Here is a 26,376-nt window from a genome sequence, read left to right as displayed (position 1 = left end):
TGACATGAAGAGCCAGAGCCCCTCTGAGTAGCAGATACTGCCAGCCGGGGAGTTCCTCTGGGATGGGCACCATGGCTCACACCCATCAGACCTGGTGGAGAGGTCAGGGGTTCCCTCTGGACTTGGGGCCGGGGTGGCCACATCCCCTGACAGGTGAAGTGTGGCAGTGCTGTTATTGCTGTGGCTTGGGGCAGGCAGTGAAGCAGCAAGGTGAACTTGATTTGGGGCTGTTCCTCTTTTGGCATTTGCAAGGTGTCTTCTCTGGCTCTCGGCTTTTCTGTAACCTCACCAACGAGTCGGAGACCAGCCCGCGAGGGCTCTGAATGTGGTTACCAGGCCAGGCCCAGGAGATAGTACCAGGACACCACTGCCGGACGCTCCGCCACGCTAGCCTCACTTGTTGCCAGGATGAGGGGGAAGGCAGGGAGAGCTCTGTTCAAAGGGAGCAGGGTCCACAGATAGGTTCTGGGAGCTCAGCTTCAATGTCCCTTCCTCCAGAAAGCCTTCTGCAACTGCACCAGTAACTCACTATGGGCCTCATTCCCACCCTGGCCTTGCTACTACCATGCTTTTCTGGTCTCTCCATGCAGTGCTGGGGCCATGGGGGTGGGAGTTGACTGCAGCTGCTTCTTCTTGAAGCCCTTGGCAGAGGGTCCCACAGAAGGGCTGTACCGTCCCCCCACCCCCAGCCCCTGCCAGTGGGGCTGGGGGTGGGGTGGGTGGCCAGGTGCCCTCTGGCAGCCCGGGCAAGGGATTTAGCCAATCCCCAGGTCAGGACTGTGCTGCCAGGATCGCGGGTCCCGCCGTGGTGGTTTTCATTATGTCTCATTCCCAGACTATTTTGGAAGCTGGCTGCCATGGGAACTGAGTCTTTGGAAAGCCCCGGCCTCTTTTTCTCTCCTGCTCCCAACCCCTCCCTTTCCATTCTGTCTTAATTGGTTTTTAGTTCCCTGGCTTTCAGGCCAGTCTGTTTATTTTGATTGCAGCTCCAAAGAACAAATCTTTAATGAACCAGCTTGTAGGGAAAGCCATTAGCAACCAACCATCCGCCTCGGGGGGAGTGGGGGAGGCTGCTGGCAGGAGGCTTCTCTGGCCCAGTCTCCTGCGGGTGCCGTCTGGAGGTGAGGGAGCAGGGCCTACCCCATGGTCCCTGCTCCCCACAAGCTGTCTATAGCCTGGGTCAATAGGACCCACAACCCTTTGCAAGAAGCCAGGGGCCTTCTCAGGGCTCCCCCAGTTTCTCCAGTGACCCCACTCTGAGTAACCCCACTCTACAGAGGAGGGCAGTGAGGCTGGGAGAAACTGAGAGACTCAAGTTACATGCCACAGAGGAATGTGGCTTCCCCATCTGGCTGTGTCCTTCTCCCTGGCTGTAGACCCCCTCCGCCCATCTCCACCCCCACCAGTTTCTCGGGAATGTCCCAAGTCGGGTGCTGTTGATCCAAGCCAGGCTCTACCAGGCCCTGGTGTTTGGGAGCAAATGCTCCTTGTTTTGTGCCTTGGTTTCCCGACCTCTAAAGCGGAGCCATGTGGGCTTCACACTATTCATAGAGCTTCTTGGGAAGACTGACGCCTACCACGGGGAGGCACAGGGGTTGGTGTCTGGGACGGGGCTGGATTGAATATTCAGAGACAGTCTGTGGGGTGGGGCTTGAATATCACCCATTTCCACATCCCTTTTTTTGGAAAGACCAGGAGTGTCTTGGTATCAGGTGCATGATGGGAGTAGGGTACAGATGCTGGCGATCCTCAGCACCCTTCTGTGCGCAACCTCCCTCCTAGCCACATCAATGTGGGTCTAAGAGCTTGTGAGCAGGAAATGTGGTCTCAACATGTGTCACACTGTTGTGTGTATGTGTAGAATACAGATAACCTCATTCCTATTGATAGCAAGGCTGCTGGTTGGCTCCAACTTCAGAGTGCCCACAGTGGACACGGCTGGTTTCCCCTCTCCCGTTGACCCCCTGTGCTGTTCCGTGAATGTCAGAAGCAGGGATCTATGGGGACACTGCAGCAGGAAGCTGTGTCGGAAGTTCAACCCAATGCACCCCCAGCATCCGGGACTTTCACTTGCTGCTCAGCATGGGGTGGTGTTGTCTTCGGAAAGGAGACCTCCCTCTTTGCCTGGGGCCTGGCTGACACCTCAGCCTCCAAGCATGTGCTGTTTGTGGGACTTTCACTTTTTCTTTTCAGGGCTCAGTTTAGAAATGTATTGGCCCAGCTCAAGTCTCACTTATCAAAGGTGGAATGGCTGAGATCTCAGGGACTGGGAACAATGGGTCAAGGTCAGGCTCTGATTCCTGGCAGAAATGGGCCAGGATCCCATGGCTCCTGGTTGCTGACTTAGCATTCTCTCTTGGGTTTATAGCCTGGGACTGGAGTGCTGGGTTCTTCCAGCTGGTGTTACCTACTGCTCCCCGGAAGGTCCAGGCAAGGCTGAGCATGCTGGGTCCAAGGTGGGCAGCCTGCACAGGGTCGAGGGCAGAAGGTTCTTCTGATGTCTCCAAGGTGACTTCTGCAAAGCACATTCCAGCTGTGTGAGCCTTTCTTGCATCAGGCCTCGGGCTCATGGAAAGGAGCCATTTGTAATTGCCAAGTACAAGAGAGCTTCAAAAAGCTTATGAACGGTGGAATGGAAAGAGAAGTTTATTTTGGGGTATGAAAATATTTTGAAATCCAGGTGTATTAAGTCTTCAAAAAGTTTATAAAATGAGCCGATGCTGAGATGTTGCCAGTTAAACCTCTGTCTGCAGCACAGACATCCTATATGGGCACTGGTTTAAGTCGTAGGTGCTGAATTTCCGGTCTAATTTCTGTTGCCTGGTAAAGCAGCAGACAGAGAATGGCTCAAGCGTTTGGGCCCCTTCACCCATGTGAGCAACCTTAAAGAAGGTCTTGGCTCCTGGCTTCAGACAGGCCGAGCTCCAGGTGCTGTGGCCATTTGGGGGAATGAGTCAGCAGATGGAAGAACTCTCTTTCTCTCTCTCTGTTTTTGTAACTCTGCCTTCCAAATAAATAACTAAATCTTTAAAAGGTAAAGAAAGAAGACAATACTTTTTTCAAAGCACCACTATAAAATTCTTTATATACCTCAGTGGTATATAAAACAAGTGACAGCGAGGTTCTTAGCTAGGTGTACGGGAGGCGAATGCACATGATGGGAAGTTATGTGGCCACAAACTCAGGGTCTCATTCAGCAGACAGAGTTGGGGGATTGGATGTTAGGAAGCCCCTGGTGTCCCCCATAGCACAGCCCCACTCAGCAGGGCAAACTGGGCCAGGAGTCAGCCCAGAGTCAAAGCTCTGAAGCTATCTAGCATTCTGTTTTGCTGCCTCTGGGGTCTCCTCCTCCATACCATCTCAGGTGATCACAGCTGCAAGCGTTCCCTTCCTGCCTCACCCACTGGGCACAATGCTTCTGTCCCAGAAACCAGAGGCGGTGCAGCCAATTCCTCGGCCTGAGATTTAAGGTCCTCCCAGGTCAGGCTGCCCACAGCCCCCGTGGCCTGATTCATTCCTGGTCTTCATTGCCAGATGGTGTTCTGCTCTGTTATAACCATGCCCTCAGCTTGCTTTCCTGGATCACATCCTGGGCTTGCTGCTTGGCAGAATTCTCCCACCTTTAGGATTATGTCGTTCCCAGAGCTGACTCAGCTGCCCGGGATGTGCCATTAATTCCCTAGGGCATAGCCACAGATGCTACTCAAATCATACATATTTTGTGTGTTGGTCACCTTAGATTTAAACTCTCGTGGCAAGGGCATTTGGTGCTGTGGTGGTTGGTTGCTGCTGGTAAGTATCTTTTGCATGTCAGATATGGGTAATTAAACAGTTAGGAGTGTTGTGGGCATTTGGTGAGTCAAACAGCAGATGAGAAACAATTAATTTTAACCTCTCTGTTGGTCTATTTCTGCCCTTCAAGTAAATATAAAAATAAAAAAAAATTACTTCTGAACACTAGTTTTTGGTTCCACAAGGCCCAATTCTTTGTCCTCTGCAAGGATGTGCCCTGTTGCCTGGAAGACCCTCTCTCATCTCTCAGGGCTAGAAGGTAGGTAGAGAAACGAAACCCCTTAGGCCCAGTAAGAGGCCACCCAGGGTGCCTCTGACCCTCTAAGGATCCAGAGGTCAGGTTCATGCTTGGCATAGCAATGTCACCCAGAATGCCAATGTGCTTCTGCTCTCCCATGCCGGCACTCAGCAGGGTCCCATACAGTGTTCTATGAACAGAGGAGGCTGGGGAGCTGCCCAGCTGGCTGCTCAGTCATTGTGAGAGACAAGAAGATGGGAAAGAATTGACTTTTGGGTAGGCAGCCAACAGCAGGAGCCAGGAGTCATGAGCTGCTGTTTGGTTTAGAAGCAAGGGATAGTGGCTTGGGGAGACTCCATGAATTGTCTTTTGTCCCACAGAGTTGGGGTCCAGATAACTCTAAAGTCTTGTGACTTCAGCTCCATCATCTTCAGGGTACAGGACAGGTGTACGTCTGGATAGCACGGTTCAGAACTGGGAGCCTCCACTTCAGGGGACCACTGCTTATGGCGTTCCAGACACAGAATTCTATCCTTTGGAAATGTGTTAATTTGAGCAGAGATGGGTGGAATGGAAAGAAGAGGGCTCTGCATGTTCTTCTCTCTTTTAAAAGTTTATTTTTTTAAGTACAATATGCATTCAGAATAGTGCACACATTTAAGAGTGGCAATCAATATATTGTTTAAAGATTTTAGTTATTTGAAAGTCAGTGACAAAGGCAGAGATCTGCTTTCCAATGGTTCAATTCCCAGACACTCCCAAAGACTGCTCCTGGGCTAGGCAAGAAGCCTAAAACTCCATCCAGATCTCCTGGTTGGGTGGCAGAGTCCCAAGCATTTGGGTCCTCATCTGCTTTTGTCTCAGGTGTCTTAGAAGGAGCTGGATCAGATGTGGAACAGCTAGGACTCAAACTAGCACTGTGATATGGGATACTAGAACTGTAAGCAGTGGCTTAACCTGCTGTTTAACAACCTTGGCCCCTCAATTAATTTATTTGTTTATCTGGAAGGCTGAGTTACAGATACATATAGAGATCTTCCATCCAGTTAGAAGACTGGTTCACTCCCCAAATGGTCTCAAAGGCCAGGGATGGGCCAGGATAAATCCAAGAGCCAGGAACTTCATCTGGGTCTCCCACATGGGTGGCACGGGTCCAGGTACATGGGCTGTCTTCCACTGGTTTCTTAGGTGCATTCGTGGGAAGTTGGATTAGATGTGGACCAACTGGGAATTGAACCAGCACTCGCATGGGATGCTGGCGTTGCAGATGGCATCTTTAACCAGCTGCATCACAACACCAGCTCCTCGACAAATGTTCATAGGCAGAATGCACCTCTAGCATCTTTACTAGTATCCAAAAGCTCCCTGTTGACCTTCTCGTCCATGCCCCCTGCTGGGAGTAGCTATCATTCTGATCATAGCAGCTGTGGTCCACCAAGAGGAGCACCTTGTGTTTGAGTTCTGGCACTTGCCAGCTGCCACATTTTGGACAACAGCCTCAATTTCCAGCCCTGTCTGTGGAAGAGGAAAAATACCAAGTTACAGAGTTGTGTTATTTTAATGATATGTGTAGCGAACAGTGTCTGGCACAGAGGTGCATAAAGATTCGTCGTTTACAGCATCAGGCCCCCAAAATGCTGGCTTTGTCAAATACAGAACGAGTGGGGAGACAGCATGAACAAAGGTCACTTGGTGTTTCGGCCGCAATGGCAGGACTGCCGTGTGCACATGATTTCCACTTGTGCTTAGTCCATCAACCCTGCCCTAAGACATGAGCACGCTAACTAGCTGCCTTGCTACTGACAGCCTGTGCTCAGGATTTTAGCAGCTAACATGTAGAAATGAAACGAGATGCACTCATGTTTCCAATCAGATGTTGCTTGGGACTTGTCAGTTTAACGTTCTCCCTTGCTGCTCTGAGCTGGTTTTACTTGTATCACAACGGCTTTCTCTCATTGAGCTTCCCACATTTCCAATGTTTTTCGTTGAATGTCACCCTCGACTTTTGTTAGGAAATGTGTGTGTCTATTGGGAAGGGGGCACAGAATCAGCAGCAGATAAGTGCTGAGAAGTTCTATGGCCGAAACCAACCCCAAGGACCAATGGGCTAGGGGCCTTTGCAAGGTGAATTTTATCTTGAGTTACCATTAGAAGATGTCATAAGCTCTGTTTTTTCTTTATCCAGCTTTATGTCTTGGAGGAATTATTGGGGCAACAAAAGTCTCTAAATCCCTTGTGACTGCAGGCAGTGGTTGGAGATGGCCGCCTTCTCGTTGAAAACCAGACTTGAGAAGTAGAAGGCAAGTCTGGCTGATTACTATCAACTTGCAGAAGATCAGCCCAGGCCAAGTTCACTCCTCCACTAGGCTGAAGGCTCTTTCTAGAATTCTGCTTGGACTCCAAAAGTTGATACATAGTTTACAAGATGGTGCAATTTCACCAAGAACAGTTAAGAACTGAAGTGGCCACTTGGAGGAATTGGTAATGTAACCAAGAGTCCATCTTGGACATGAGTTAGACCAGAGAGCAAAAAACTTGGTGAGGGCCACATGGTCAGTATTTTAGACTCTGTCTGCCATACAATCTCAGCTGCAGGCTACTGAACTCTTCAGGCTTCCCGTAAAAGTGGCGGCAGACAGTGTGTAAACAAACAACCACAGCTGCATTCCACCAGAACCTTATTTACAAACAAGGTCACAGGTCACAGGTCGGAACTGGCTCATGGGCTGCAGTTTTCTGTTCTCATACATACCTCGCCTGTCAACAACATAATCTTGGCAGAATGGTATAGGGATGGCATGGATGGGGATCAAGACTTAAAAGGTCACCAAAAAAACCCTCCCAGTGACTTTACATAGTTAATTAGGGCACAAAGGTTCAAGAGTTACAGGAAAGTGGGTAAGACCATTATTTCCACATTGTTTTTTTCCTGTATCTGGGACAAAGGGGGAGATAAAGGGAGAAGCCCCACCCAGCCTCCCACCCATCTAGGTCCCTGATGTGGGGCGTGCTCCGAGGGTCTTGCTCAAGTGGTTTTGATAGTTCAATAGTTATGAGTTGCTGCCAATCTAGTCACTCCACGCACAATGAAAACGCTGCAAAATCCGCTGATGGACATAGTCCACCTTAGAGTCTCTGTTTGCCCAGTTTTTCACTGCCAACATATGGCTGGGGTAGTTTATTGATTTGTTCTGTCCTCTGTTGTGATGCCAGGTATCCTCTGCAGGTTCCAATAGACTGCCATATAGGAGGTTGGTTTTATAGGCAGAAAAGGGCTACAGAAAGCAGAAACAAAAGTTAAAAGGTGGATTGTTGATTTCAAAGTGACTATCCTTGTCAGGCGGGATAGAATGACAGAACCATAGAAAAGTAGCTGATGGGTTCATAGGTGACGTTAAGTGATCCTTTTTGTATAAGGATTGAGACAGGGAATTTCATGATTCTGCAAGTGAAACTAACCCATTCGGGAAATTTGGCCATTATTTCTCATTTCTCATGGTTTCCCAGGCACTCAGATAAGCAGCCTAGTTTCAGCTTGTTCATTTTGATTGGTCTGTGGGGGTCCAGTATAAGAACTCAGTCCAAAATGGCTTATACTTTTACTTAACATGGAGATGGGTGCTAGAGGGCACAATGAGACATTGAAGCTTACCTAGCATACTACTTCCCCGTATTCAGGTAATGTAGAAAGCATAGGTGAAATCTCAGCCAAGATTCCCAAAGCAGCTGAGTGGTGCTGGTCCAAAGTCCTGCCCCTTGGTCTTAGCCACAAGAAGGCAGACTCCCTGTGAGTTGGTAACCAGCCCACCAAGTAGCTGGAATAATTATCCATGGTCCTTGATTCTACCCTGTTAGAAGCAGATATGAGAGTACTTTTACAAGTTCATAGAAATGACCATAAAAGATAAATTTACTTGATATAAAAATTGTGAAATTCTCACACTCTTTTTTTTTTTCTATAATTATACCCTTTTTCTGGGTAGGTTTTTCACTTTGGGGAGTGACCAAATTAACAATGTCATCTAGTTGCATTTTCCACGAACTTTTGGAAATACCTGCTCAGCCAGATACTGCCAGGGATTCATGCAACACACCAGATTCACGAACAACATCCCCCTAGTCAACCCCCGAACAACCTAGAGCTTCAAGTTGGTTGGGAACACTAGGGATTTAATTTTCAAAACAAAAGATTGTTCAGTTTAAATGTTCTCATGAGTTTTTCCTGTTTGGGGGAAATATTAGAACTTTTAAAGCTTGGGTTTAAAAAATAATCCCATAAACTTTCCTGGAGCATCCTCCCCTCACCACAAGCGCTTACACAGGACTGTGGTGTTCAAAGGAAATGGCCCAGAGGGCCCCAAGCCCATTTCCTGAAGTGCTGAGGAAGACTCTTTTGAAAGGCCTCTGATTTTCCCTGGCAGACAAGAAATTCCAAGAGGAAAGGGCGGTGTGTCGGGGGGAGGTGTCACAGGGAGCTAGAGGACCCTCCCAACCCCTTCCCACCTCCCCTGTGTGGAGCTAGTCTTGGGCCTCTCAGACTTGCTGACCTCTACATGACCCTTCCAAATCCATGCAGATAATCCTCTTGGGGTCAGTCCACAGATCCATCCATGGCCCTGCCGGGAATGAAGCAACACCAGGACCCTCACACACATACTGAGCCCTCTCCTCATCAGTAGGGATGGTCTTGAGGTCTGGGCTGAGGGTCTGGCAGAGGTGCCCAGGTGAGGGAGTCAGGAGGGTCTCTTCAGTTGGGATTGTTGAAGAGAGAAGGAACTAACTCAATTCGAACTGGTCTGGCCCAGCATTTTCTTTGTTCTACTGGGGTTTGCTTGGGTTTGCTCTGCTTTGCCAAAGGCCCTCCAAAAGGCAGGCTAAAAATGCACAAGGGTAACAGAAAGGTAATGGAAACAGACGAGGGAGGATAAACCCCAAAGAATCCCAAGCCTGTCCCCAGACGGAAACATTGATTGGAGGGGGGAATCTAAAGACACAAACTTAATCCGTGTCCTCAAAGAGACTTGCCCACTGGGCTTTAGCAAAAGCCTCTGTATTTTTCTCTGTTCCTGGAGAATTCTGACAAAATAGCCCCAACCCCACAAAACAGGGCCTTGACTGAACTAGGGGGGGCTTTTGTGATACCTGCAGCTGGAGGAAGTAAGCAGGGCTGGCGACTGGGACATGTCCAGCTGGGGGAGGCAGACCAGAAAAGAGCCAGAGAGAACTTTCCAGATCCCGAGTTCAGCTCCTGTGCTATAAAGGGACTGAGGGACAGAGAGGGAGCCCGAGGGACCTGTGTCACATGGAACCTCCCGCTTTCCCAGTGGGCAAACTTATGTCACCCTTCGCAGGAGGTAGCCAGGGTGGGCAGTGCAGGGTCCCCATTGATGGCTGGCTTGCTCCTTCAACTGTTTGACTAAGAGCATTGGGCCTAGGCCAGGGTAAGATCTATGGGGCACTCAGGGGAAACTTACCACAAGGGCCCTGTGCTCCGTGAACTTCAATGTGGTAATGTGGAAGCCTCCATTCATAGTGCAAGCATCTCATATGGGTGTTGGTTTGAGTCCCGGCGACTCCACTCTTGATTCAGCTCTGCTATTGGCCTAGGAAAGCAGCAGAGGATGGCTCAAGCCCCTGGGTCCCTACACTCAACATGGGAGACCCAGAAGAAGCTCCTGACTCCTGGATCCTGGCTTTAGATGGCTCAGCTCTGGCCATTATAGCCATCTGGGAAGTGGACAAATGGATGAAACCTCTCTTTCTCCCTCCCTCTCCTTCTTTCTGTAACTCTGCCTTTCAAATTCAAAATACCTTAAAAACATTCTAAGCACACACAGGTACATATGAAAATACATGTGTACCCTTGAGCAATGGAGTTGTTCTGGGGAATAGCCCATCTTCTCTTCCCGTGTAGACAGGGTTGTAAGATCCGTGTCCTGGCATGGGGTGGGATCACTCAGGAGTCTGAGAGCACCTCCCAGCCTGCACCTCCAGAACCATCTGTTTTAGAGGTCTCTCTGTCCAGCCCTACAGACTGTCTTGCCCATGGCCACGGTTGGTGAGGGTGAATGGGTGGAAATGGTAGCTTTGGGAGTACACCTGGCTATGAGTACCACTGGAGGAGGGAACTGAACTGGGAGTCTCTGCCTTGGAGGACCCAAAGGCCACCATTGCCCGTGACCACAACCTCAGTCATGGCATAGCGCCTAGCTGTGAACCTGTCTAGAGCAGAGCAGCGGAGGCTATAGGAAGCCATTTCCCTCCTGGCCATCTACATCAAGAGAGGGGACAGTTCAGCTCATGTTTCTTTTACCAAGCCACCAAGCATAGGACTGGAGCCAGGCAAGATAGAGACACAGTCCTCTGCTTGCTGAAAAGACAAGGAAGAAGTATCTCGAAGTGAAAGAACAAACCCAAGAGGGATAATGAAGGGAGTGTGGGCCCATGGGGCTGGCCACAGCAGGGCTTTGCCACTGGAACAGGCTCATCACCCACTCTGGTCATGGGGGCGCTGCTGGTGACACCGCCGTCTCCTTAAACATTCTAGAGCTTTTCCTGGGGGCTGGCCTTTGATGTATCTGCATGTTCTTTTGATTATCCCTCAGGGCCATATCTGCAGGTCAATAAAATGTTTTGGGACATGTGGTTCAACAGTTGTCCCTACTGGACACATGCCGTTGGATTCCACTCCTCTCAGTTCAACCAGCATTTATCATTTGACACATTTGAGCAGGGTAGCAGGCTCTGGGTATGAGATAAGCTCCAACTCGGCCCTCTTGGGGCAGACAGCTTGGCAGGGGAGATGGATACTAAGCAGAAAGGTGAATGTTGGCACCTGTAGTGAGTACGCTTAAGGGATGGGTGCAGTCAGAACCAGTCACAAGGGTGAGGCACTTGAGTGGACCCCTCTGGGGGAGCAGCAGCTGATCATATGGAAGGAAAGGGAAGGAGGAAAAACCCAGAGCACCAAGCGTGCATCAGGTGCTATTCTCAGTTACACAGGTGCTGTTCTCAGTTACACAGCTGGTCTCATTGAATCCCCTCCCTGAGATGATGTGCTAGGTACTGTTGTCATCCCCGAGTGAATACTAGGGGAGCAGACAGAATGAGTCATGCCCCTCAACGAGTAAGTAGAACAGAGATTCAAACCCAAGTGGTCTGGGTTGAGTGTGCACCCCAAAGGTCACATGCTGGAAATGTTTGGACATGGGGCCTTTAGGTTGTGAGAGTGGAGTTCCAGGGTGACATCCATGGCTCCAATGACAGAGGGGGTGGGAATCAATTTCACCTACTCCCTTTTGGGCTCTCGCCCTCTAACATCTTCTTCCATGTCAGGACAAGCAAGACAGCCCTCACCAACTACCATCCCTTGATCTTGCGCAAAAGTACCATAGCAAAATCAATCTCTTAATGAGCGATCCAGTCTGTGGTGGTATCCTGCTAAAAGCAGCTAGAGATTGACCAACACAGCCCAGTCTAAAATATTATGAGAGGGCACCTTCACATGCTCCAGGGGCTCTACCCAGAAGTACAAGGTGAAGCCTGAGCAAGTACAAATGGGTCCAATCTTACAGAACAATTCCATGGCAACTGTGCATAAAGAGTCTTAAGGTCCATGAAGAATACCTGCCTCCCATACTGGAATGCCCAAGCTACAGTCCTGGCTCTGCTCGCCCTTCCAGCTTCACACCAATACACACCCAGCAGGCAGCAGGGATGGCTTGAGTGCTTGGTTTCTGCCACCCATGCGGGAGACTTGGATTGAATTATGGATTCCTGACTCAACCTGGGTTGGTCATGGCCCTTAAAGGCATTTGGGGAGCGAAGCAGTGGAAGGGAGAATCCTCTGCCTCTCTGCCATAATAGTTAATAAATTCACATGACAGGGAGAGAGATAAACCTGAAGATTTATATACCCTTTGGTTCAGTATTTTCTTCAGATATGTATCCTGAAAAAAATAGTTAAAAAAGAAAATGTGGGGCCTGGCGGTGTGGCCTAGTGGCTAAAGTCCTCGCCTTGAACGCCCCGGGATCCCATATGGGGCGCCGGCTCTAATCCTGGCTGCTCCACTTCCCATCCAGCTCCCTGCTTGTGGCCTGGGAAAGCAGTCGAGGATGGCTCAATGCATTGGGACCCTGCACCCGTGTGGGAGACCTGGAAGAGGATCCTGGTTCCTGACTTCGGATTGGCGCGCACTGGCCATTGCGGCTCACTTGGGGAGTGAATCATTGGACGGAAGATCTTCTCTCTGTCTCTCCTCCTCTCTATATATCTGACTTTATAATGAAATAAATAAATCTTTACAAAAGAAAAAAAGAAAAAAAAGAAAAAAAGAATATGTGCAAAAGGTGCTGATGGGAAATGACCCAGGTGTCCTTCCATAGCAGTAATTAGTAAGTCTCAGTGTATTTCTATCACAGTTCAATCCACTGTGTTTGCTCTTTGTGTCTTCAGGGTGTTTCGAGAGTTTTTCCCCCATGTTTTACAGCCATGGAGAAAAGCTGTAAAAGGAGTGGAAGGGCTCCTTTTCCAGTCAGCAGGAGGCTGTGAAGGGGATCCTGGAGTGTGGGGCAGGTGGGGCTTCAGAAGGGAAGTGAGACTCTGCCCCACACAAGCCTGATCCCGAGGATAGCGTGAAGTGTGGGCAGCTAGCAACCAGCCTGGACCCTGGCACCGGCTCAGGCTCCAGGTTTAAAGAGCTTTAAAAGCTTTTTAGAAAGGTTTCTTAATATAAGATGGTGCTCAAAAATCAATATTTTGATGATTTAAGTACAAGGGAATCAGAAACATATAGATCAAATTGCTCTCAAATTATGCACAGTTTTTTTAGAAGTGTTGATATAGAGTACATGAAATGTATGCCTTTCATATAAATAACCGCCCCCCCCCCCCAAAAAAGGTTGGTCTTCAACAAATCTCAAGTATTTGAAAAACAGAGGTGGTTTGCTTGTCTTCTGACCAAGCTGTGCTAGGTCAACCTGAGGCCTCCAAAGAGAAGGTAAGTGAAGTAGGGCAGGACCCAGAGGGGAAGTGTGAAGCTGGAAGCTTCCATGTGGGCAGCACTGCAAGGGATAGTTAGGTGCACAAGTGAGCATATGCGCCTGAGCCAATGCAAGTGCATGAATGCACAGGCCAAAGGTGTGAGTGCAATCCGCTGGAGCCCGCTTCCCACTGCCAGTGTTGTCTCTCCATGTTCTTCCAGGCCTGTCCCCTCATCCCAGCTCCTAGGCCAGCCTCCAGCTGCTGTGGTGCTGCCCAGACCTAGGAGGGTCACAGTGGGTAGGAAACATGCCTCATTTAGCCCTGAGTTGGTCCAGCGTGTCTCAGCTGGGGGCTCATTCTGCACAAGAGATCTTAGGGGTGAAGGTCAATGTCCATTGTAAAACCAGAGCTATTAGGACTCTAGACTTGACTAATAGCTGATTTGAACTCAGAGAGCAGGATTTGAAAATCACAGACATCAACCTTCCTCGTCAACCTGGAGAGACCCAAAGTAGGAAGACCACAGAGGCAGAGCAGCGAGGCCAGAGAGAAACTTAAAGATGTACATACCCTTTGATCCAGTATTTTCACTTCTAAAAATGTATCCTGAAAAAACTAGTTGGAAGTATGCAAAAAGTATTCATGAATATCAGTCTGACTCACTCCATCCAACCATTGCAACTGCACTGTGCCCTCTCCCGGCTCAGCACCAAGAGCTGCTGGGCCCAGGCATTGGCTTTGTTGGGGACACGGGAGTGGAAGTGCCACACAGTCCTGCAGATCACTGTTAATGGAGGGGGTTGAGGGGGGCTCTCATGCTTTCTCCCACCTCTGAGAGGAAGCTGTTGGGTGGGTAGTAAAGTGCCAGCTCAGAATCTTGCAGCTGTGGCCTCTAAGAAGGCAGCATTGAGCCCTGCCTGCCGCCCTGGGCTGAGGACAGGGACGCTCATGAGGACCCAGGGCGAGGGCCAGCTGCCTGCGTCCCCTGCCTTCCTCCCACTCCACTGGAGGTTCCGTGAGTGCCCTCCTGGTGCAGGGAGGATGTGAGGGATCAGAGCTGGAAGGCTGACAGATACAGCAAGGCCCCACGGAGGTCCTTTGGGTATCCATTTCCCTAGCTACAGCCACTCCTGGGATAGGATCTGACTTCTCCCCAGGGCCCCAGCCCCTGCTTCTCTCACACAGAGACTCTCAGAGGGCAAGTGTGAGGTCTCAGACCCCTTGGGGTCTCTGCTCTGGGCTCCAGCAATGGCTTGGGGAGCACTGGCCTTCCTCCCAGGGGTTTCGCCTGCTCGGCTGCTGGCCCTTGTGCCCTAACTCTCTGATGTGTGTGCCTCAATTTCTCCACCGCAGGCCCAGGGAGCCTTGTTCATTACCACAATGATTTCCACCTCAATGGGCAACTGCCCTGACTAGAGCTGTACTAGGATCACTTCCTTCACCCCAGAGACACAAGGGCTGTCTGGCCTGAGGAGGGAGGTCCAGGGGGAGAAGACAGAGATGGCCAAGGAGGACCAGAGGCCTGAAGAAGGCAGATGTCCATTGGCATCTGAGGGCACAGGCCTGTGGTAGAGTGGGCCAAACGTCTGCTGACCACTGGCAGTATCACTATAACCAGGAGAGTCAAGGGACATAAACCACAGATTCTGCTGGTCCTATAGGTTCTTTGGGAGAATTTTGGAGGCTGGACACAGGCCTGGGCAGGAATGAAAAACTCAAGTTGGAAGGTTTTGGGGTCTGGGTAGGACAGACAGGAGCAAACAGTGGTACCAAGGGCCTTAGGAAAAGGGGCAGTGAGTTGGTGACAGATCTGCCAGGACCGTGGCCTGCAAAACATCAGAGGAAGCTGAGCCAGGAAGTAAAATCTCCGTGCAAAGAGCCAAGGAGAAGGAGCAGGGAACCGGGCCCAGCTCCAGACTCCTGATGCAGGCCATGCACCTGTCCCTGTCCCCTGGGTCCTCAGCTACTGAGGCCCCACAAGAGACTGGAGCTCACAACTCCGGGGAGGACCAGCCAGGCCTTGGGATAGCAGTCTTGGAGAGGGGAGCACACTGCATATCCAGCTGCTATTTTGAGGTGGGCTAGGGTCTTTGCCCCAGAAGGAAGGGTGGGCACTGCCAGCACCTAGCCCCCTTGGGTCCCTGAGCAGGGACTGAGGAGGGGCTCTTAGTGGTAGAAAGCGCCTCGGCTGCCCTTCACCTGTCCTACCTTCTCCCTGCTTCCCGACTGGCTTAACCTACTCACTGGTATGAGGAAGCATGCTCAGGTCTGACTGGGTAAAGGTAGGGCAGGTGTTCTCCAACTGCTCTCACCCTACTCACACTGCCTGCTTCATCCTCTCCCCAGGCAATAGCCATGTTAGCTCAGGCCACTCAGAGCTTAGCCACTGCCTGATCCCTATGTCAAACCCTAGAGCCAGGCTGTCAGTGCTCAGCAAAGTGACAGCCACAGCCTCTGGGCTTGGCCCATCTTTTTCCCACCAGTGCTTTCTGCACAGTTTCAGGAGAGTGAGCTTTCTAAAGTGCAAAGCTGCCTGTGCCTTGTCCCAGTAAGGGCCCTGGCATGAAGCAGACTTTTGGCACAATAGGTAAGACCCTGCTTGGAACACCTGCATCCCACCCTGCCATGCTTGAGTTGGAGTTCCAGTTCTGCTCCTGATTTCAGCTCCCTGCCGATGTGCACCCTGGGATACAGCAGGTGAGGGCTCAAGGACTTAGGTCCCTACCAACCACATGGGAGACCTCAGTTGAGTTCTAGGCTCCTGGCTTTGGCCTGGCTTAGCTTTGGCTGTTGCTGGCATTTGGGAGTAAATCAGCAGATGGAAGATTCTCTTTGTTATCCTGTCTTTCAAATGGATAAAAAGTAAACAGAAAAAACTTAAAAACTTGAAGGCCCTAGCAAGGTCTCCACCACCCAACCCTGAAGCCTTGGCCTCTTGGACCAGCACAAATTTCCCTCTGTGACTTTGCCCATTCCCTGCCTGAACTTTCTGATCCACACCCAGTGAATTCTTTTTCTTTTTCCTTATTTGTTTATGCATTCATTTATTTATTATTTGGAAGCTGGCCAACTAGAGATGGATACAGACCCAGAGCTCCCACAGACTGGCTTACTTCCTAAATATCTGCGACAGCCAAGACTGGGCCAAGGCAAAACCAGGAGTTGAGAACTCCATCCAGGTCTCCCACATGAATGGCAGAGACCCAAGGACTTGAGCCTCCACTGCTGTCTCTCAGAGAATCAGATACGGGATACGGGCTCAGACCCAGATCCTCTGATTTGGGGTGTGGGTCTTCCAAGCACCGTCACAACAGCTGTTCCAAATCTCCCCAACACTTTGAACTTTGTGTCCCACATGATCCCCTCCAGGAGAACCCCTGAAGCATACCTGGAAAACAGGGGCCCTGGTTGAGGGTCACTAGACAGAGGTCTGTCCTGTGTCGCCAGCACCAGGCAGCCCTCCAGGCACCCCTGCCCTTGTCTTGGGGTCCCCTACTTTTCTTCTGCAGCCTGCCATACCTGACCCACAAGCTCCAGCTGGTATCTTTTCCTTGGCTGAGCCCAGGCTGGCCGGGCACCCTGTGTGCCCTGTGTACAGGCACATGGGCCTCTAAGGGGCTGGACACAAAGGCCCCAGAGTGAGATTCAGGGCACAGCTGAACTGCCCTGAACTCTCCTTTTTGTTTTCAAGGAAATGCACAATCCAAGACCCACCCACGGCCCTGGCAGCCCTGCTCAGCGGCTGCTGCTTTTCCCGTTAGTAATTGTTTTTTTCTGGTTAGCCTGTAACCCTTCCCCTGTTGGGCACAGCTGCTGGCATGAGGCTGGCAGGAGAAGACACAGGGCTGTGCACCATTCCACTTGCCCTAGTGGCCAGCGGAGTTCATGGTCTGACCCTGGAGACCACTGGCCTGCATAGTGATTCTTTCCTCACTTGGAGAAGGGTCAGGGCTGCCCAGGCCTGAAGCACCCTGGCAAGCCATGTGGTCCTGCAAGGGGCCTGGGTGTCTGTTGCCATGCAGGTCCCTGTGCATGGGTGGTGATGTAACATGGTGGAGGGCTGTGAGATGTGTGGGTGGCTGTGACCTGGGACACCCAGAGCCCATAGATAGCAGACTAAGCATGTGTGTGTGTGTGTGTGTGTGTGTGTGTGTGTTGGGGAGCACTTGTGAACACATCTGTGAGAGCCAGTCAAGGTGACTGTGCTCACCAATGTCTGTGCAAACAAGTGAGCTAGTACATCTTGGGTTGGGAAGAGGGGCAGCCCCTGAGCTGGCTCAATACTTCTCCCTTGCACATGGAGCTTCGGCTTGGAGCAGGCTACCCCGTTGGCCAACCCCCAGACTCTGTGGTGGCTGCCTCAACCTCATCCATGGGAGGGGGCTGACAGGACCTCAGGGCAAGGCCCAGTGAGCTGAGCTTACAGGGTCTTCCATCCAATGAGTCAAAGAGGCCAGGTGTTCCCCTTCTAGTCACTGTTTCCTCTGGGGTCTTGAGCCCTGTGGCTGCCTTGCGGAGGTGGTCGTAGTTCCAGGCTAGGCATCTGCTCCAATGGAGGAGGCCTCTGGGGAATGAGGAGGGACACAAAACCCTCAATTTCTTCTCATCAGCATGGTGACTATCTTGTCCTCAAATAGGCCTGACCAGGGTGTGTGGACTAGGGTGTGCGGGGTTGGAAGGATCGGTCAGCATCCCTCTGAGGGTTCTGTCTCCTCCAGAAATCAGGGCTCAGGATCATGCAGGGACTGCAAAGTTAGAAAGCTGAGAGCTAAGTCCGTGCTGACAGGAGGCCTTGGGGCCAAGAATGGCCCTGGCCCTGAGCAGCTGGCAGGGTTGGCAGTGCCAGGGCCCAGGCCAGTAAGGCCTCTGCACATTCGTTGCCAATCAAAGGCCTTTCCCAGCCAGGAGAGGAATGCTGCCGGGTGGGATTTGGGAACAGCCTGGCAGGGCAAACACTGCCCTAATTGAGGCCCTGCTAGACTTTTAATTACAAGTGATGTTTTCCCAAGCTTCCTAAATGGACCGTGGAGATCTGCTGGTGTTAGTGGCCATGCCAGAGACATGGGGGCAGAAAAAACACTTGCTGTTAAAGGTTTTCCAGCAAATGTATTTGAACAAGAATTTGGAGGTGGGTGTGCTCTCCCTGAGAGGCCAGAGTTGCTTTAGAGGGCCAGTACAGTCAGACAGCTTGCTGCACAAGGGTACAATTAGATGCACGAACGAACACACAGAGAAGGTAACATGCAGATGGACATGGTCATGGCCAAGGCTGCAGATGTGGTCATTACTGGGCTGGAAAGCCAGCCCCTACACCTGGAGAAGCGCTCTACCCACTGCCTGCTTTCACCTGTTCCTGCCCCCATCGGGCTGGCTGGACCTGGACCTGCTGCTTCCGGGCTCCTGTGCTCTGAACGTGGCTTGTTTCCAAGGCCAAGGACACAGCTGACTGGGGAGGAAAGCCATGTCCTAGCTGTGGGGAAGAGGACACAACCTTCATCTGCCAGCTGAATCAGTGGGACACTTTGTAAGAGAAACACCTGTTGTTAGGTGCTGAGCCAGGTCTGGTGCAGGTTACAGAGGCGTCTGAGACGCAAGCACCACACATGGAGGCTGCTGGGTCAGAACACTCAGGAGTCCTGCAGGCCCAGGAGTGATGCACCATAGAAATGGCCAGAGACAAGGAGGCCAGCTCGGCCATTTGGCAAGAGATCCCCTTTGGACTTGGAGACAGGGCAGGAAGGCCATTCCTCAGGTGCACGCCTCTAGCAAGGCCTTGGCAGGGTGAGTCTCAGTGGCCGTTAGAAGCGGTTGCTCTTGGTCCTTATCTAGGACTCCTGGCTCTTACACCACGTCCCCAACGGTCCCTGGAGTCTGGGGCCCCTGCTGTGCCCTCCCCAAACAGATCGCTATGGTTTCCGTTACTTGGGGAGGGAATAGGGGCTGCTGCTTAATTAATCATTTCAGACCACCCTGGGAAACTCATTAAGCCCTTCTCAGGTCAGAGCAGCAACAGGGCTGCTCCCAGCACAATCCGCAGTATTGGGGTCCAGTTTTCCTTCCGTTCATGTGCTCACACATGTGCATAAGAGTGTGCCTGTGTGTGTGTGTGTGTGTGTGTGTTGACAGAGGGAGAGAACAAGCATGCAGAAGGGAGCCCCAGCAAGCGTCCTGTATCCGGGATCCTGCCTGTGTTTGGTTTCCTAGCTTCTTACAAGGCACTTCCCCTGATTCTTCTTAATTACCAGCCTAGAAGAAATTCAAGATGCTTGGAGCAAAGGTCAAACTCCACCTGTTTTGCCTGCACTTCATATTCTGGCAGTTCCCACAATGGTACAGATAAGTAAAAGATTAAGGCAATCTTTTCTAATTAAAGTAATTAAAAAACGGCAATGATTGCACCTTTCATCTGAAAGGGAGCGTATTTACTCATCCAACTGCAGGCCCTTAAAGGCATTCAGGAGGTCTATTTTGACAAACGGCTTCTCCACCCTTCCCCCAGCCCTTCCTCACTCCTCTAGGATGTGGGTGTGTGTGTGTGTATACACACACTGATTTATTTAGCAAGAGGCCCCTGGACAGGGACACCCTGGAAGCTGCCTGGGGAGGATGGAAGATTGGGGCAGTTCTTGAGCAAATGAGCTCTTTGTGGCCAAGTCCCTGCGCAGCCCTGTTGAGAGATTTTGGGGGGCCATTGGGATCATGATTTGGAGTTTTACTGTTGTTCCCTCTTTATCCCCAAGGAGTAGCTTCCCAAGTTCCCCCTCCTCCTACCAGAGCATCCCTCTAACAGCTCCTCTTTGTGAACCTGCAATGTACAGCTCAGGAAGGGAAAACAAGTCAGACCTGGATTCTATTGGTCCATCTGCTCCCCTCGTTTTATTTCTGAGGATACCTGTACAAGTTCATGGAAGATGAAATTAAAAGCAGCAGGTGTTTGGCACCTGCATCCGCATGGGACTGCCTGGGTTCCTGTCCCTGTGCCATTCCCACTTCCAGCTTCCTGCTAAAGTGCACTGGCATGGAGGGGGCTGGGGGCCCAACTCAGCAGGTGAGGGCTCAAGTACTCAGGTTCCTGTCGCTTATGTGGAAGACATGCGTTAAGTTTCTGGCTCTTGGCTCTGGCCTGGGTCTGGCTGTTGTGGGCATCTGAGGAATGAATCAGCAGATGGAAGATCTCTTAGCATCTTTCAAATAAACAAATATGTTTTTAAAAAGATAAGAAGGCAGAATTAAAAGTGTTTATTTTGATGCAAAAATGTTCAAGTTTATGACGTTCCAAAAAGGTCATAGAAAGTGTGTATTACAAGAAAACAACATGTGGACTTCAAATTTCTTTTCCACCAAAATAGACTTATCTTTTAGCTCCATTTTCCATGGATTCTTGCATTCATTTTGTCTTAAGATTTATTTTTAATAGGAAGATTTACAGAGAGGAGAGACAAAGAGAGAGAGAGAGAGAGAGATCTTCCATCTGTTTGTTTACTCTCCAAATGGCCACAATGGATGTACCTGAGCTGATCTGAAGCCAGGAGCCAGGAGTTTCTTCCTGGTTTGCCAAAGGTACAGGGTCCCAAAGCTTTGGGTCATCCTCCATTGCTTTCCAAGGCCACAAGCAGGGAGCTGGATGGGAAGTGGAGCAGCTGGGACATGAACTGGTACCTATATGGGATCCCAGAGCTTATAAGGAGAGGATTAGCCAATTGAGTCATCACACTGGTCCTACCATGGATTCTTACACAGCTATTTGACCCAGAGACCTGGTCAGCACTGAATGGCTGCTAGAGGTTGGGGCCCTGGACCCTTTCCACAAGAAGGACAGAATCAAACAACTGCCCCCTGGCTCCCCTGGAGGTAAACCAACCAAGCACAGGTGGCTGCACTCTCCCAATCTGTCCCAGGTTGCCCCTTTCTCTAAGACACACAGCATCACACAGTTCCCTGGCATACAGAGTTTGGTGTCACAGGCTGTAAACTTTCCCTACATAGGATGTCTCTCTGATGACATATGACCATGGAGATTGAGGTGCCCTCCTCCACAGCTAGGATCTTTGGGGAGGGAAGGACAGGTGTAGAAGGGCTAAGATGTCAGTGCCCAATCCCACGGCCTGGGGAGACTGGAGCTGGGCATCCCCAACCCCCCTCCCACCTCTGCAGCTGGTGCAGCTGGAGCTTGAAGCAGCCTGGAGGGGCTAATCCCCTGGAGAGGCTGCTCCCCAAATTCTCTGGACATGACAGGAAGGAACATGCTGGGAACCAGCTCTAAGAATGCCTGGGTCCAGCTGACTCCTGAGAAGGGCCTGGTGGCCTCTGCCTGCCCCAGTGTGACCCGCGGTCCTCAGTTGTCCTTCCTACAGAGGGACAGCCTTGAAGGGCCGGTGGGGGAGATCCATTTCTGCAGCAGGGCCTGGGGACCAGGGTGAGCTGGCAGAAGGAAGGGGCAGCTGTGAGTACTCATGAATGTCTAGTCTGTTTCTCGATGGCTTACTTGGCATCCAGAATCAGAATGTCAGAGTTAGGGGCTGGGCCTGTGGGACTCCAATTTGGACTCTGGACACTGGTAAAACCACTCCCTAAATCACCTCTTGTCTGGGTTGTGAGAGGGCTCATGTGTCACCTGTCTGGCCTGTTGCGACGGCTCCCACTACAGGTGTGTGAAGGGGACACACCTTTGCCATGGATCCCTGTAGCCCAGGTCACTTCCCAGGAGGTCTGACTTGCCTGAGTTCCAGCAGACTCCTCCTGCTGGCCATGGAAGCCGTGGGTTCTCAGGCCTGTGTGCACAGGTGCCCACTGCATAAAAGGGCAAATTAAGCAGAGCTCCTGGGGACCCAGATGCTTTGTCTCTGGGCTCTTGAGACCACCAGGGGCCTGTTCTCCTGCCCACCTTGGCATCATCCCCTCTGTTCTCAGAAAGTCCCCCAGCTGGCCGGTCTCCTGCCACCATCTGCTGGCTCTGCCCCAGTCACGCCACAGCAGGGCCCCTGCAGCTGGACTCACTTGGGGACTTAGGTCTGACCTGACCTAAGGTATGGTGATTAACTTGGTGGAAAAGCCCCCAGGAGATGGCATCCTTGTTGCAAATATACCTTCTCCCTTGGGACCAGCTTTTTCAATCTATGCTTTCTCTGCATTCTGGCTTTTTCTCTCTGGAGTAGCCCAACCTGCCTTTGTCTTCTTCCTGTCCTCTAGCAAGACCCAAACAACCCAAACTCACTTTCTCTCTCTCTCTCTCTCTCTCTCTCTCTCTCTCAATTCCTTTCTCACACGCTGGGGTGACGCATGCCTGTGGTTGGCTGGATTCTGGCAGGTGGGCAGCAGGACACTCCTGGTCAGTCACCCCAAGACTGCAGCCATTCATCAAGAAGGTTGTTCTGGGAGCCCTCACCCCACAGGCAGCATTTGGAGTTGTCCAGGGCAGACATCTCTCCTGCTTGGTTCCATTAGGGTTTGGCTGTGAGATTTTGCCCAAACAACTTGAGGAGATGTGTGATTTTCATATCCTCACCCCACTCCTGCCCATCCAGTGAACTGGCCTCGAGGCTGTGATACTAGACTAAGGGAAGAAATGACGGGGTGAATTGCACACAGCTTTGCCTCTGTGGGTTACGGAGGCACTTGGTTCTGGTATGTTGCTACTTTAGTAAACTGGGGTCCCTGGGGACAGCAGGGACAGCAGGTGCATATTTGTACACACACATGTGTGCGTTCTCTCCAGGGAGCTCTGCAGCTCAGCCTGTGGCCAATTGAGTTTTCTTAGTGAGGAGACTACACCCCCCACTTCCCCCAACAAGGCAGAACCCCACCCACCCAGTTCCAAGAAGGTTCAAGTGCCCTGGGAAGCTGTTACGAAGTCGAGCGTGTCACCTGGTCTTGGTGGGGCTGGACTATTACACTGGCAGGTCCCCTGTGATGCAGCATTGAGGTGGGAGAGGTGGTCCTGCAAGTGCCTGCATCATCAGGGAACACTGCTGGCAACTCCTAATGAGGAGGTCCCTATGGAATGATCAGCCTATCTAAGGTAGCTTTTCCCCTAAAGAGTGCACATTCCTCATTGAGAGAGTTGCCTGGGCTCTCTCCCACTCCCACTGGGAAACCAGGTAGGACAACTGCCTGGAAGGTCAGCTCCTACTAGAATAGACCCGGAGGCTGGCTCCAAAATGCTCTCTGGTCTCAGCCTTTCCAGTGAATCCAGCAGGAGTTCAGCAGGGCCTTCTCCTCTAGTTCCTGGCCTTACTCTTTCCCATGTGCTGGGAGCCCAGCTTATGACCTTCACCATGGGCCCTGGGACTCAAGGGTGTAGGGTGGTGTTGTCAGGCCCAGGACCACCTGTACTGCAGGGCCCAAGAGGCACTGGGGCGCTCTTGATGGGCCAGCTTCTGATTGCAGCTGGCTGTCTGCCCCCAGGCCCAGCTCCCAAGCTCCCCTTACACTCTGGGACAGGCACTTCACTCAGGGCCTGCCCTGCAGTCTCAGTGTGTAAGCCATCAAGGTCCTCCCAGCCAGGTGCTAAGACCACAACCAGGGCTTGAATCTAAACCAGGGACGAAGGTCAACTGATTCTCTGTGCATCTGCTCTTAGAGATTCCCCATGGAGGAATCAGGCCTCCCCAGGGCATGGTCTGCTTGGAGCTTCTGTTCTTTGTAGCAGGTGGCAGGGACATCAGATTTAATCTTTTTCCTAGTGTTGCCACCCCTTGAGCTACAGTCACCCTGCAGCCTATTTGGCTCCTCAAAGACCTTGTGGTCAAGCAGCCCTGGTGGTCTGTCTCCATTGCCAGTGTGACAACCTCCAGGGCTTCCTCTGGGCTGTGATGTCCCAGCCTGTGCTCAGAAACCAAAATCCTTAGCCCAGGGCCCATGCCAGAACACAGTAGGACAGGAGCCATCATCCCTACCCACTGCCCCAGCACTCTGGGCACTGTTGAGGGTCCACTGTGACTTAAAGAACGAGTTTGTGCTGGTGGCACCCAGTGGCATGTTGCTGGCATGTCCTGGGCTCTAGGCTGGGAATTTGTCTCTTTGGATAATGAAGAACACGGCTTTAACTAAATCCCAGGGTCAGAGGACAACTGCTGAGGGTGGCGGTTCTTGCCTTCCTTTCAGGCCCAACAGAGCTGTGTTGGACAGAGGTGTCTGGACCCTGGTCCTAGGGCCCTGGCTCCCATTCTGGAGACCTCAGTCAGGTGTGTTGAGGCCACACCTACTCACTTGACTCCTGGTATTGATGATGAAAAGGAGTAGGGTTCTGAGGGGCAGGGGGATTCCAAGCCCTTTTTATCAAGGACCCCAAGACCTCTGGGGTCAGAGGGCAGCTTCAGCAGCTGTCCAAGGACACAGTATGTACTTGGTCTCTTGCTCCTATACAGAGTTCACGGTCTTTAATGTCTCTTCTTCCTCTCTGGTCAAGAAATGGGTGGGTTCACCTTTCCCACTGCTCTCCCCAGCACCCCAGCGTGGGGACCTTGGTTCTGGCACTACCTTCCTCCTCCTTTCATTTGCCTCCAGTCTGGCCATTTTGCCCCCAATCAGGGTCTGCTTCTGAGCAGGTAAGGAAGGTATTTACTTCTGGCCTCCCTTGGCACTTAAGCTTCTCCCCTTAGCAGGAGTGAGGCCCCAGGGCCTAGGACTGCTACTGAGGATTAAAGCTGGGACTGTGGAACCACAGACAATAGCACTGCCCACAGGCTTCTAACCAAAGCAAACCAAATAGACCACACCAGGCTGAAATGTGCTTCCACCTGCTGAATGTCGGCTCTGTCACTCCAGCAACAAAGGGACAACAGCGGCGGCTCAGGGAGTGCCCTGCATCAGGAGGGAGCTGGGATGAGCTGGAACTAACCAGGATGGAAGCTGTGCCAGAGGAAGGGCTTCAGGCTCAGAAGAGAAAGTGTCTTGGGTCTGGGACAGTGGTACTTACAGAGAAAGCCAGGCCTCCGTCTCCCAAAGCACCAGCCCAGTGCAGCCCCAGCATGCCCCCTTCATCCCGCTAGGACAGTGACATGGTCACATTTTGGGGATGGCCCTGTGTCAGTTGCCTTGTTCCCTGCCAGTTCTCCAGCCAGACCATCCTGCTCCCTAACCTGCTGAGCCTCCTGTCCCAGGTCCCTATGGACACCAGGTATTGCATCTTCTATAGGACGCACACTCATCAGTCCTCTCCACTACACAGACCCCTTGGGACAGGAACCCAGGCCTCTGCCAGGCCGTGTCCCTGTGCCTTCCGGGGTCTCCCTTGTGGCTGCTGTGTGGTTGGCATGCAGCACCAAGGCCAAGGACCACTGTCACAATGTGTGTGTGTGTGTGTGTGTGTGTGTGTGTGTGTGTGTGTGTTAGGACTTCTCTTGGCATATGTCTCTCCTGCTCCCAGACCCTCTCCCCACCCTCTAGGGATGGGATCCAAGGGCTGTGGGCCTGGGAGAGGCTAGAGGTTGGTGAGCTGTGCCCTTGAAAGAAATGCAGTTCACCTGGCTCAGGGCCTGCATGGGGGAAGGCTGGGACTCAGGACTCTAACAGTAAAATCCCCTCTATGTATGCTCTGGCTCCTTCTCACCCCCAGTGGGAATGAAAGCTCCAGTAGCAAAGAAACTAAGAACTGCGAGAGGGCGGCCAGGGCTGAGAATGGGGGAGGCGCAAATTAGGCAAGGACAAGCAAAATTGCAGGTTGCTTCAAAATTGGCCAATTGCTTTCATATCCATACAGACTTCTTGAGCTGGCGTGGCCAGGAGGCTGGATGCTCATGATAAGAGGAGAAGGAAGACCTGGGGTGGGTACCAACTTGCCCAAGAAGAGGAGGGTACCTTCCTACCCCTCCTGGCCACCCTGGAGCAGTCTCAGGGCTCTGACTATGGGCAGGGCTTTCAGTTGGTTGGGGCCCTCCCCTAGCCCGAGTTTCCGTAAAGATAAAAGAGCAGCTGGCCAGGGGCCTTGAGGAAATCAGGAAGGACTGCCTGGCAGTGGAGGTTGTAGCTGGGAAGACAAGGAGACCAAGGGGGAGGAAGGTTAGAGGAGGAGAGCTGCTTGTGACCCGCCCCTCTGCGGCCATCCCCTCCGGCCCCTGCTTTGGAGAGGAGGCCAGGCAGAGGGACAGGTGGTGACAATCACCGTGGTTTGTTCTGTGGGTGCCATGCCCCAGGCACTGAGCAGGCACCGAGCTTAACGCTTCACACACTTATTTCGTTTAATCATCTCATGACCCTGGCAAGGTGGGAATTACTGTTCCTCTTTACGAGGAAACAATCTCCGGCCAAGCGGCTTGCTCAAGGTCACACAGTTCTGTTATTGTTTATTAGAGAGAAAGAAAGAAACAAGAGCTCCCACCTGCACATCTACTCCCTTAAGTGGCCACCACAGGCTGGGGCTGGT

This window comes from Ochotona princeps, chromosome 8 (assembly GCF_030435755.1).
Source record: "Ochotona princeps isolate mOchPri1 chromosome 8, mOchPri1.hap1, whole genome shotgun sequence".
Classification (NCBI taxonomy): domain Eukaryota; kingdom Metazoa; phylum Chordata; class Mammalia; order Lagomorpha; family Ochotonidae; genus Ochotona; species Ochotona princeps.
Note: the sequence above shows the minus strand (reverse complement) of the source record.